Below are 12201 nucleotides of genomic sequence, written 5' to 3'. Positions count from 1 at the left end.
AAGGACTGATGTTGAAGCTGCAACTCCAGTACTTTGGCTACCTGATGCGAAGAGCTGACTCATTTGAAAAGACCCTGATGCTGGCTGGGAAAGATTGAGGGCAGGAAGAGAAGGGGACGACAGAGGATGAGATGGTTGGATGGCATCACCGACTCAATGGACATGGGTTTGGGTGGACTACCGCGAGTGGTGATGGACAGAGAGGCCTGGTGTGCTGTGGTTCATGGGGTCGCACAGAGTTGGACACAACTGAGTGACTGAACTGAACTGAACTGAATATCTTATGTCAGTTTACTTCTTAGCCTTAGCTGAAGACCCTAAGAAGGTAGAGAAGAAATTTTTCTTCCCCTACAGTGGAACAATTCCTTGGTAGAGGAAAAGAGTATAGAGTCAGATGGTTTGGAATTCAAATCTCAATTCTACCACTTGGTATTTATTGCTGTTGAATAAGTAGCAGTGTTTGAGTCTGCTTGTATCACCAATTATGATCAAGTTGTGGTGAATATTGGGGTCAGGGGACAAGGTCATTCCTCATTCTAATAAATTCTTCCACGTGAAAGGGGCTTTATTACTGTATGGCCTCCCTAGCCCCCAGCGCCTCTCCAAGGAAAGAGGGGCTTGTTTTTTAAAAAACTTTTTATTTTGTATTGGAGTATAGTTGATTAACATGTTATAGTTTTGAGTGCACAGCAGAGCAACTCAGCCATACATGTACAGGTATCCATTCTCTGCCAAACTCCCTTCCCATCCAAGCTACCATAGAACATCGAGCAGAGTTCCCAGTGATATACAGTAGGTCTTTGTTGGTTATCCATTTTATATATAGCAGTGTGTACATGTCCATGTCACCTCCTTTCCCCCTGGTGACCATAATTTCATTCTCTACGTCTGTGAGTCTGTTTCTGTTTTGTAAATAAGTTCATTTGTATCATTTCTATTTTTGATTCCATATAAAAGGGATGTCATATGATATTTCTGTTTCTCTGTCTGACTTACTTCACTCCGTATGACAATATCTAGGTCCGTCTATGGGGAAGGCAATGGCACCCCGCTCCAGTATACTTGCCTGGAAAATCCCATGGACGGAGGAGCCTGGAAGGCTGCAGTCCATGGGGTCGCTGAGGGTCGGACACGACTGAGCAACTTCACTTCCACTTTTCACTTTCATGCATTGGAGAAGGAAATGGCAACCCACTCCAGTACTCTTGCCTAGAGAATCCCAGGGATGGGGGAGCCTGGTGGGCTGCTGTCTATGGGGTCGCACAGAGTCGGACACGACTGAAGCGACTTAGCAGCAGCAGCAGCAGGTCCGTCTATGTTGCTGCAAATGGGATCATTGCATTCTGTTTAATGGCGGAATCGTATTCCATTGTGTATGAACCCACATCTCTATCCATTCCTCTGTCGATGGACATTTAGGTTGCTTCTGTGTCTTGGCTGTTGTAAACAGTACTGCAGTGAACACTGGGGTGCATGTATCCTCTGATGGGTGGATTAGGGGGAGGAACTGGTCCTACTCAACTCAAGCCATTCTTTTCTTGCCCTCTGAGTCCCCCAGGCCTGGTGGGTAAATCGGGCTAATTACAGAGCCCAGTACATCTAGCCATATTCTCTCAGTGCTCTTTGGTAATGAAAGGGATGTTTCAGTCTTCTTCTGACTGAACGGTTTGATTTTTTAATGGATTCTGGTCTCTCATCAGCAAGATTAATCAAGTCTCTCAAATTCTAGAAGACAGTCAATATATTTCTAAGTTAGCAGTTCTTAAAAGCAGTTTACAAATGTTTCCTCTCTCTCACTACTCTGCCTTTCAGTTGATTATTCTTCTACCAAGTGATACTATCAGTGAGTCCTGACATATGTCTAAAGCGATTTTTCCCTCCCAAAGACTGTTTCCTCTTGATCAGTTTTCAGAGGAAATAAATCGGTGGTGAAGGGAGAACAGCTGGTTGCAATTTCTTTGAAGTTTTTTAATCAGAAAATTCCATGGTTTATTTCATTTGGCTCCTTCCTAGGGCATGACTGTTTAGGTTGATTATTTAAGTATCTTATTCAAACCTTCCACTAAAGATTTGAAACCCAGAGTATGATCTTATAAACTAAAAATATTAGTAGAAATGAAAGGTAAAACTTAAAAAACAACTAAAATAAAGATCCTCCAATGTATTAATATTAAACCATGCCTTTATATAGGCTTGCTGTGCTTAGTTGCTCAGTCATGTCTGACTCTTTGTGACCCCATGGCTCCTCTGTAGCCCACCAGGCTCCTCTGTCCATGGGATTCTCTAGGCAAGAATACCAGAATGGGTTGCCATGCACTCTTCCAGGGGATCTTCCCAACCCAGGGATCGAACCCAGGTCTCCCACACTGCAGGCAGATTCTTTAACGTCTGAGCTACCAGGGAAGAGGAAACTAGATATATCTGTCCTTGGGGATCATTGTACTAATGACACATCCCTGCATTCCAATATGCTGAAGGAACAAGCAAATTAATAACATTTGTTGCTGTGTCATTGAGGATGTTACTTCCAGAGTTATTCTTATGACACAGTTGAAACTTTTTTTTTTTTTTCACACTGCTTTGGTTTAACTTTTTGTCTTAATTTAAATGCTCATCTGCTCTATAAGGGGCTTCCCTGGTTGCTCAGAGAGTCTTCCCTGGTGGCTCAGATAGTAAAGAATCTGCTTGTATTGTGAGAGACCCGGGTTCAATCCCATGCTCCCTAGGGCATGGCAACCCATTCCAATATTCTTGCCTGGAGAATCCCATGGACAGAGGAGACTGGTGGACTAAAGTCCATGGAGTCACACAGAGTTGGACATGACTGAGTGACTAACACTAAACACACCTCTATAAATTTACTTCATGCCTAATCTGATTATCTCTATTTAGGTCAAGTGAAATGAAGAAATCATAGGAAAAGTGAAATAAAGAAGTCATAGGAAGAGCCCTCCCATTGAGAATTAAACATTTCTTATCTGGATTGATCAGCTTGATTGTAGCTGCCTGTATTTCTTGCTGTAACTGTTGCTACCTAGTTTACTTTTTGCAAATACTAATTTAGTAAGAGAAGAACCAGGGATACCAAGTATTAAAAATTCCTATGTTCGAATTGTCTCTCGCTCCACGTAAGTTTTAGCCCCTCCAATCCAGTCTTTGCAGATTACAAAAGGATTTTTCTAAGTGTTAATATGTTTATGTCAGTCTCTGACTTAAAGCTCTCTTCAGTGACTTTCTGTCTCCAACAAGGTTAAGTTCCAGTTGGTTAACTCTGCATACAAAACTATGTAGGAACTGGCCTTGTCTCATCACCACATCCTCCCCCCAAAAGAATTTGTGTTAAAGAATGTGTGTTTCATACACAAAAATAAACTTAAAATGGATTAAAGATCTAAATGTAAGACCAGAAACTATAAAACTCCTAGAGGAAAACATAGGCAAAACACTCTCTGACATAAATCACAGCAGGATCCTCTATGACCCATGTCCCAGAGTAATGGAAAATAAAAACAAAAATAAATGGGACCTAATTAAGCTTAAAAGCTTTTGCACAACAAAGGAAACTATAAGCAAGGTGAAAAGACAGCCTTCAAAATGGGAGAAAATAATAGCAAATGAAGCAACTGACAAATAATTAATCTCAAAAATATACAAGCAGCTTATGCAACTCAACTCCAGGAAAATAAATGACCCAATCAAAAAGTGGGCCAAAGAACTAAACAAACATTTCTCCAAAGAAGACATACAGATGGCTAATAAACACATGAAAAGATGCTCAACATCACTCATTATCAGAGAAATGCAAATCAAAACCACAATGAGGTACCATCTCACACAGGTCAGAATGGCTGCCATCTGTAGATCAAAAGTCTACACACAATAAATGCTGGAGAGGGTGCAGAGAAAAGGGAACCCACTACTGTTGGTGGGAATGTAAACTAGTACAGCCACTATAGAGAACAGTGTGAAGATTCCTTAAAAACTGGAAATAGAACAGCCATATGACCCAGTAACCCCACTGCTGGGCATACACACCGAGGAAACCAGAATTGAAAGAGACACATGTACCAGGATGTTCATCGCAGCGCTGTTTACAATAGCCAGGACATAGAAGCAATCTAGATGTCCATCAGCAGACAAATGGATAAGAAAGCTGTGGTTCAGATTTACTCAGCTATTAAAAAGAATGTATTTGAATCAGTTCTAATGAGGTGGATGAAACTGGAGCCTGTAATACAGAATGAAGTAAGTCAGAATGAAAAACACCAATACAGTATACTAATGCATATATATGGAATTTAGAAAGATGGTAACGATGACCCTATATGCAAGACAGCAAAAGAGACACAGATGTAAAGAACAGACTTTTGGACTCTGTGGGAGAAGGTGAGGGTGGGATGATTTGAGAGAATAGCATTGAAACATATATGTTACCATATGTGAGACAGATTGCCAGTCCAGGTTCGATGCATGAGATAGGGTGCTCAGGGCTGGTGCACTGGGATGATCCTGAGGGATGGGATGGAGAGGGAGGTGGGAGGGGGGTTTAGGATGGGGGACACATGTACACCCATGGCAGATTCATGTCAATGTATGGAAAAACCCACTACAATATTGTAAAGTAATTAGCTTCCAATTAAAATTAATAAAAAAAGAGAATGTATGTTTCATTGTGTTCCTTGTGAGGAAACAAACATCCTTGGTTTCTTTCTTTGATAGGGTTTATGGTAAGAGTGTGTTGAGAAGTACAGGAAACCTCATGATCTGGTAGCCAGCCTCTTGGTGCTCACGGACTGTTGACCCAGATCAGCCCAGTTCATGCAACAGCAACTCCATAATGAACTCCTTATAAAAGGGCAACCATGATCTCTTATGAGATCTACAGTCTGATCTCAGTTTCCCTGTCTCTACTTTCCTTTTTACCTGCTTCTTTTTCCTCCTCTTTTCCTCACTGGGCTTCTGCCAAGGTCTCTCTGTCTTGCTTTGTTACTGTCTACACATGACCAACTTCCCTGGTGGCTCAGACAGTAAAGCATCTGCCTACAGTGTGGGAGACCTGGGTTCAATCCCTGGGTTGGGAAGATCCTCTGGAGAAGGAAATGGCAACCCACTCCTGTACTCTTGCCTGAAAATCCCATGGACAGAGGAGCCTGGTAGGCTACAGTCCATGGGGTCCCAAAGAGCTGGACACGACTGAGAGATTAAGCTTTCACTTTCTTTTCACGCATGACCAACAGAATGTGCATCCTCTTCTAGGTGACTTGGACAAGGGCCTTTCCCTGAATATCTCTGGATTTGGTTCCTTGATAATGAGACTCAAAGGAGAAGATTAATGAGTTCCCTACCGAGAAACCTGTGACCAGGTACTGAGCCAAGTCCCTGGGAGGTCCCAATGGGCAGCTCTGCTAGGGTCCACGTGATGGTTGTTACTGCTCTGTGATTGGCAGAGTGCCATTCCCTACTCCCCTCCCAGTGAGTCTTGAAGTGAATTGGAGAGCCATAGCAACTTTTACTCAGAACTCTTAGTTTTAAAATAGACAGAAGTCTATGCTTGGGGCTGGTGCACTGGGATGACCCAGAGAGATGATATGGGGAGGGGGGGGGTGGTTCTGGATTGGGAACTCATGTACACCTGTGGCAGATTCATGTCAATATATGGCAAAACAAATACAGTATTGTAAAGTAAAATTAAAAAAAATTAAAAAAAAGAAAGAAGGAAAAAGTAATAGACAGAAGCAGGGATTACACTGAGGTACCTCTGTCCCTAGGTAAGACCTGAGTTCCCAAGCCAAGATTAGAGTACAGTGGGGGCATGAGGGGAAAATTGTATTTCTTGTTTCTCTCAGATACTTGTTGATAGTGACTCTGATCCCCACAACCTTTGCCATGAGGATGAAGGGGAAACAGATACTGCTCTTTGGTTTTAGGTCTGTGATCACCATCACTAAGACCCTTGCCCACATTTGGCTGTGCATGAGTACTTTGGGGTCCCTACAAATCTCCATCATCGTGACCTACACTGCTGAGTATATTATTAGTATAGATGTATTATCTATGTGCACTCTGACTCACCTTCACTCCCAACTCCTGAATGGAATTCCTATAGTTAGGACCAACTCAGTGGGGTAGGTAGAAGACCCTGAACCTATCTGGCTATCATTGCCTAGTTTCATTTTCCTCCTCAAAACAATATTGGCTTCCTGGGGGAGAAAAAGAAATAACAGCAATTGCCAAACTTAAGGGAGCCAAAGGGAAACTATTTCTCCATTTAATAGTTCTGTTTGGCCCATGTTCAAGGCCTTGATTCTGCCCTTGGTGCTGGTGGACCTGACATTGTGACTGTCACAGAGACTATTGGCCAAGCCAAGGGATATTGGTATATGGCAGTTTATATGTCAAATGCCTTTTTTAACCATCACTTTCCATCCAGATGATCAGGATCAACTTGCCTCTATTTGGTTAGAATGAGTCGCATGTGTACATGCATGCTGTCACTTCAGTCGTGTCCAAGTCTTTGCAATCCCATGGACTGTAGCCCACCCCAGGCTCCTCTGTTCATGGATTACCCAGGAAAGAATACTGGAATGGATTACTATTTCCTCCTTCAGTGGATCTTCCCAACCCAGGGATTGAACCCACATCTCTTAAGTTTCCTGCACTGACAGATGAGTTGTTTTTTTTTTTTTTTTTTTTTTAACTACTGCTCACCTGGTGAGAAGTAGACCTTTAATATCCTTCCACTCGATCAGTCCTGGGTGTTTTTTGGAAGGAATGATGCTAAAGCTGAAACTCCAGTACTTTGGCCACCTCATGCGAAGAGTTGACTCATTGGAAAAGACTCTGATGCTGGGAGGGATTGGGGGCAGGAGGAGAAGGGGACGACTGAGGATGAGATGGCTGGATGGCATCACTGACTCGATGGACGTGAGTCTGAGTGAACTCCAGGATTTGGTGATGGACAGGGAGGCCTGGTGTGCTGTGATTCATGGGGTCTCAAAGAGTCAGACACGGCTGAGCGACTGAACTGAACTGAACAAGGCTACTTAAACTCTTTGCTACCTGCCATCAGTGGGTGTGGTATGATCTAGAAAAAGTCTTATTCCTTGAAGGAGCATTGGCCTTGTACCATATTGGCCTTCTGGTGGGCCCAGACAAGAGTCCTGCCCAATAGAGGCTGGGCACACTGTTGACCCACATGCAGCAACACAGCTAGGCTATTAGCACAGACAGAATACATGCCCCAAGTGATTCCTGGGTATAATCTGGGAAGGGACACAATATCTCATTTCAGAGTAGATAACTGCAAAGCTTTTCGTCATCTCTCCCCACAAATAGAAAAGAAGACCAATGATTATAAGTCCTATTTGACTGCTGAAGCTCTCACATACCCCACAGATTTTGATGTCACTTTCTTAGGTCATGTTGGGCCTCTTGTCCAGTTCAGAGGGTTCTGGTGGAGCCTGATTGCATTTGAAACTTTTTAGGTGTTTGGCCTAGCCATATATAACACTGACCCAGGCTACATATTCTAGACCTTACAAGACCATGTTTATTTTCTGTTTGGTTTCCTTAAGCACACTGCATTTGCTAATGGCTCGGGATTCTCAGCCCAAGCTACACACCAGGGGCCCAATATGTTCTCCCTAAAATTTGCAAACCACAAGATGGAACATTTTAATGCATAATTAGAGGAAGGGCTTAAATGGCTGATGGATGAGGACAAGATAGCTCTTCTAGTGAATTTATCAGTTCAATATTTTACTTTTAAATTCTGGGATTTCTATATTGTTCTTTATTTAATAAATTATATCTTTTTATTGGGCTTCCCTGGTGGCTCAGAGGGTAAAGCATCTGCCTGTGATGCGGAAGACTCAGGTTCAATCCCTGGGTCAAGAAGATCCCTGGAGAAGGAAATGGCAACCCATTCCAGTACTCTTGCCTGGAGAATCCCATGGACAGAGGAGCCTGGTGGCCTACAGTCCATGGGGTCGCAAAGAGTCTTCAGTATTTGGTGAGATACTGTTGTCATACTCTTACTTAACTCTTTAAGCATAACTTCATTTATTTATCTATAATAGTTGATTTAAAGTTTTTGTCTGCTGCCTCTGCTGCTAAGTCGCTTCAGTCATGTCCGACTCTGTGCGACCCCATAGACAGCAGCCCACCAGGCTCCTCTGTCCACGGGATTCTCTAGGCAAGAATACTGGAGTGGGTTGCCATTTCCTTCTCCAAAGTTTTGGCATAGTAAATCTAAAATCTGGGCTTCCTAAGAGATGGTTTCTATTGATTGTTATTCCTGAGTATGTGTCATTTTTGTTGTTCAGTCTTGAGGTCATGCCTGACTCCTTGCGACCCCATGGACTGCAGCACACCAGACTTCCGTGTCCTTCACCATCTCCTGGAGTTTGCTCAAACTCATATCCACTGAGTTGGTGTATATGTCATACTTAGCTGTTTGTTTGCATGTCTCATAATTATTTTTTGCTTAAAACTAAACATTTTGAATAACATGCTGACACAACTGTAGAGTTCACAGGCCCTGTTTAGGGTTGGTTGTTATTGATGTTATTACTGTAGTTGTTTCTGCTGCATGGTTATTTGTTAAGTGACTTTCCTGAACAAATTCTATAGTCTCTATTCTTTGTTGTACATGGCCACTGAAGTCTCTGTTTGGTTAACTTTGCAGTCAGTTAATGGTTGCTAGAGATATCCTTAAATGCCCTGAACCAGTGCATCTTCCAGCCTTTGTTTGTGGGCTTTGTGTGCTAGTGGGGGCATGCCTTCCGTGTTCCAGTTGTTTACAACTTTGTCTTAGCTTTTATTTCTTGCTTGTGCAGGGACTCGAGGTCAGCCTGAGGTGAGAGGTTTCAGATGTTTTCCTGCTCCTACTCACAGTTGTGATCTTCTCTGTTCTTTTATATGTTGGTCAGTCAGGAGTGGCCGTAACAGGGACATGGGCAAGTCTCAGGAAAATTTATTGTACTTACAGGGTCTATAAACAGGAGGCATGGAACACCACACAGGACCATATGAGAAATGCCAGGTTTTGGTCAGGAGACAGAATTCAGGAGTGAGGGAAAACTCTAGGTCAAACCTTTATTGTAATTTTCTCGGGAAAGGCAAGACAGTACAGGGTAAACAGCTTAGGACTGACTAGGTTGAATAACTCCAGTGAATTTTGGCCTATAGTCATGGTCTCTTGCTGCTGTACCTGGCCCTGAGATAATTAGCCCACCCCCACCCCTCCTGCCCTGAGCTGCACATGCCAGAAAGGGTATGTATTGATCTGGACCGGTCAGTTTCACATAAAGTCCCGCTCCAGCCGCCGCCCCCACCCTGCCCCGCCTGCCCTGCAGCGCCACATCCTTACTATCTCCAAGAACTGGCTGGTCTCAAGAGGAGCAGTCACTTCCCAGACAGAAAGATTCTTAAAACATCAAAACATCATAACACACAGAAAATTAAAAACATAAAAAATAAACCTACACAGTTCTTGTGGTCTTCTAAACTCCCAGATAATGTCAGATCTCCTCATAGCTTACTCTAGACATCTTATTGCCCATTTTTTCCTTTTAATTTTTTTGGTCAGCCCTCGTTTGCCCCAAATGTTACCCCTACCTTAGTCAACCATGATGTTAAACAGTTGCTACTGACAGTTGTCAGTAAATGCCCCGGGGAAGGCTATTTACAGTGAGTAAGCTCTGAGTTATTTCAAATAAAGATGAGTCCTGCAAGTGCAGACTTCTAGGGAGCTAATAGCCAGGTCAAATAGTAACAAATCTCTGGGAATAGATATATTTAAAAGAAGATCCAAACTTGTTCTTCTGTTCTTCCCCCTCCAATGGCTGCTAGGTTTACAGTTTTCACAGCTACTATAATTGTGAGACTGTTGCTTTTTATGGCTACTGTGAAAATGAGGAGAGGAGAATGGGAATAGGGTGAGTTAAAATGCTATAAAGCTTTACTTTTCCTCTTGATAATTTATTTCCTGGAATAAATTCTTCTCATATTATTGAAAGCTTTCAGTTAATTTCCAGAGTTCCGAAAACAGTGATTTTTTAAAAAAAATGTTGACATTGTTCTAATTACTTTTATAGAGGAGTAGATTTTTCGAGATCTTCTCTCTGATATTTGAGAAATTCTATTCACCAGACTTTTTTTTTTAATAGTATGAATGTGTTACTTTTAGAGCTACCACATTTTTCAGATGATTAAATTGATCTGATTTTATATCAGATAGGGATATAAGATCAAATAGCTTATTTAACTTCTATGCAGAGTACATCATGAGAAACGCTGGACTGGAAGAAGCACAAGCTGGAATCAAGATTGCTGGGAGAAATATCAATAACCTCAGATACGCAGATGACACCACCCTTATGGCAGAAAGTGAAGAGGAACTAAAAAGCCTCTTGATGAAAGTGAAAGAGGAGAGCGAAAAAGTTGGCTTAAAACTCAACATTCATAAAATGAAGATCATAGCGTCCTGTCCCATCACTTCATGGGAAATAGATGGGGAAACAGTGGAAACAGTGTCAAACTTTATTTTTCTGGGCTCCAAAATCACTGCAGATGGTGACCACAGCCATGCAATTAAAAGACACTTACTCCTTGGAAGAAAAGTTATGACCAACCTAGATAGCATATTCAAAAGCAGAGACATTACTTTGCCGACTAAGGTCCGTCTAGTCAAGGCTATGGTTTTTCCTGTGGTCATGTATGGATGTGAGAGTTGGACTGTGAAGAAGGCTGAGTGCTGAAGAATTGATGCTTTTGAACTGTGGTGTTGGAGAAGACTCTTGAGAGTCCCTTGGACTGCAAGGAGATCCAACCAGTCCATTCTGAAGGAGATCAGCCCTGGGATTTCTTTGGAAGGAATGATGCTAAAGCTGAAGCTCCAGTACTTTGGCCAGCTCATGTGAAGAGTTGACTCATTGGAAAAGACTCTGATGCTGGGAGGGATTGGGAGCAGGAGGAGAAGGGGATGACAGAGCATGAGATGGCTGGATGGCATCAGTGACTTGATGGACATGAGTCTGGGTGAACTCCGGGAGTTGGTAATGGACAAGGAGGTCTGGCGTGCTGCGATTCATGGGGTTGCAAAGAGTGGGACACTACTGAGTGACTGAACTGAACTGAACTGAAGGGAAGATATGATTTTATATCAGATCAAATAGGGAAAGCAATATAGCTGTTTTTTCAGTTTATTATTTTTTACATACTGTTGAATTAACCGTTTCTAAGAATTACTCTGAACTCTGTGATAACATACACTGAGTTTGAGATATTAACGTGGATCTCCCCTTGGTCACAAAGTAACAGACATGAGATGATTTTTCTTTACTTCTGTGCAATATATATAGCTTCTCATCAGTCTTTGCTACTAAAGATGAAAAATGGCCAGCCACATAAAGCAATTCTTCGTTATTTTTCATGAGAGAGGGACACCCCTTCCAAAACAACCTTTCCTCATTGTATCTTCCCCAATGATATGTTTTTACCAGCCTTCCAGAAATAATTGCTTTAGTTTTCCAACTCAGAATAGGGACTAAAACACTGAATATATCAAGTAACATGGATCAAAAGGGAGAAAGTGCCAAAAAAAGTATAAGGAGCAAAACTGAGATAATTTAGATTTCTGTGATAGCTTTCAAATTATTCAGATCATTGCTTATTGCACTTCCATTTAAGGCTAGGTGGTTTGTAAAAATCTCTCTTTCTTAACCAAGGGTATAACTTGGCCTTTCTAAATAGAAAACTAGAATTATTTTGAAAATGAGTCAATCAAAATTTCAAATTATTGCATTAGCTGAATTTAATGAAAGCTGTCTAGCAAGCCCTATCCTGGAATTGCCAATGAAACCTGCAGGAAATGCCAAGCTGTTTGAGAGGATTCAGGCATATTTAGACTTGTTCAGCATTGGTGTTTGTTTCTAATCACTCTGGGAAGGGGTGTAGTGGAAAATAAATCTGAGAAGAAGTGTGTGGGAACAGCCAAGGGAGCCTCTGGGAACAATCAAAGGAGGCCAAGCTGCCTGGTTCCTGATATACCTTCAGGACACTCCGTGCTGCTGCGCAGAGCTATCACTTAACAAAAGAGGTGGACTGTTTTCTTACACTTTAGATTTTATGTTGGTTTGGATCCATAGATTATCGCTATCAGCATTTAAAATGCCTCATGGGCAAAGCCTGCCAGGGAGC

This window comes from Ovis aries, chromosome 10, assembly GCF_016772045.2.
Source record: "Ovis aries strain OAR_USU_Benz2616 breed Rambouillet chromosome 10, ARS-UI_Ramb_v3.0, whole genome shotgun sequence".
Lineage (NCBI taxonomy): Eukaryota > Metazoa > Chordata > Mammalia > Artiodactyla > Bovidae > Ovis > Ovis aries.
Note: the sequence above shows the minus strand (reverse complement) of the source record.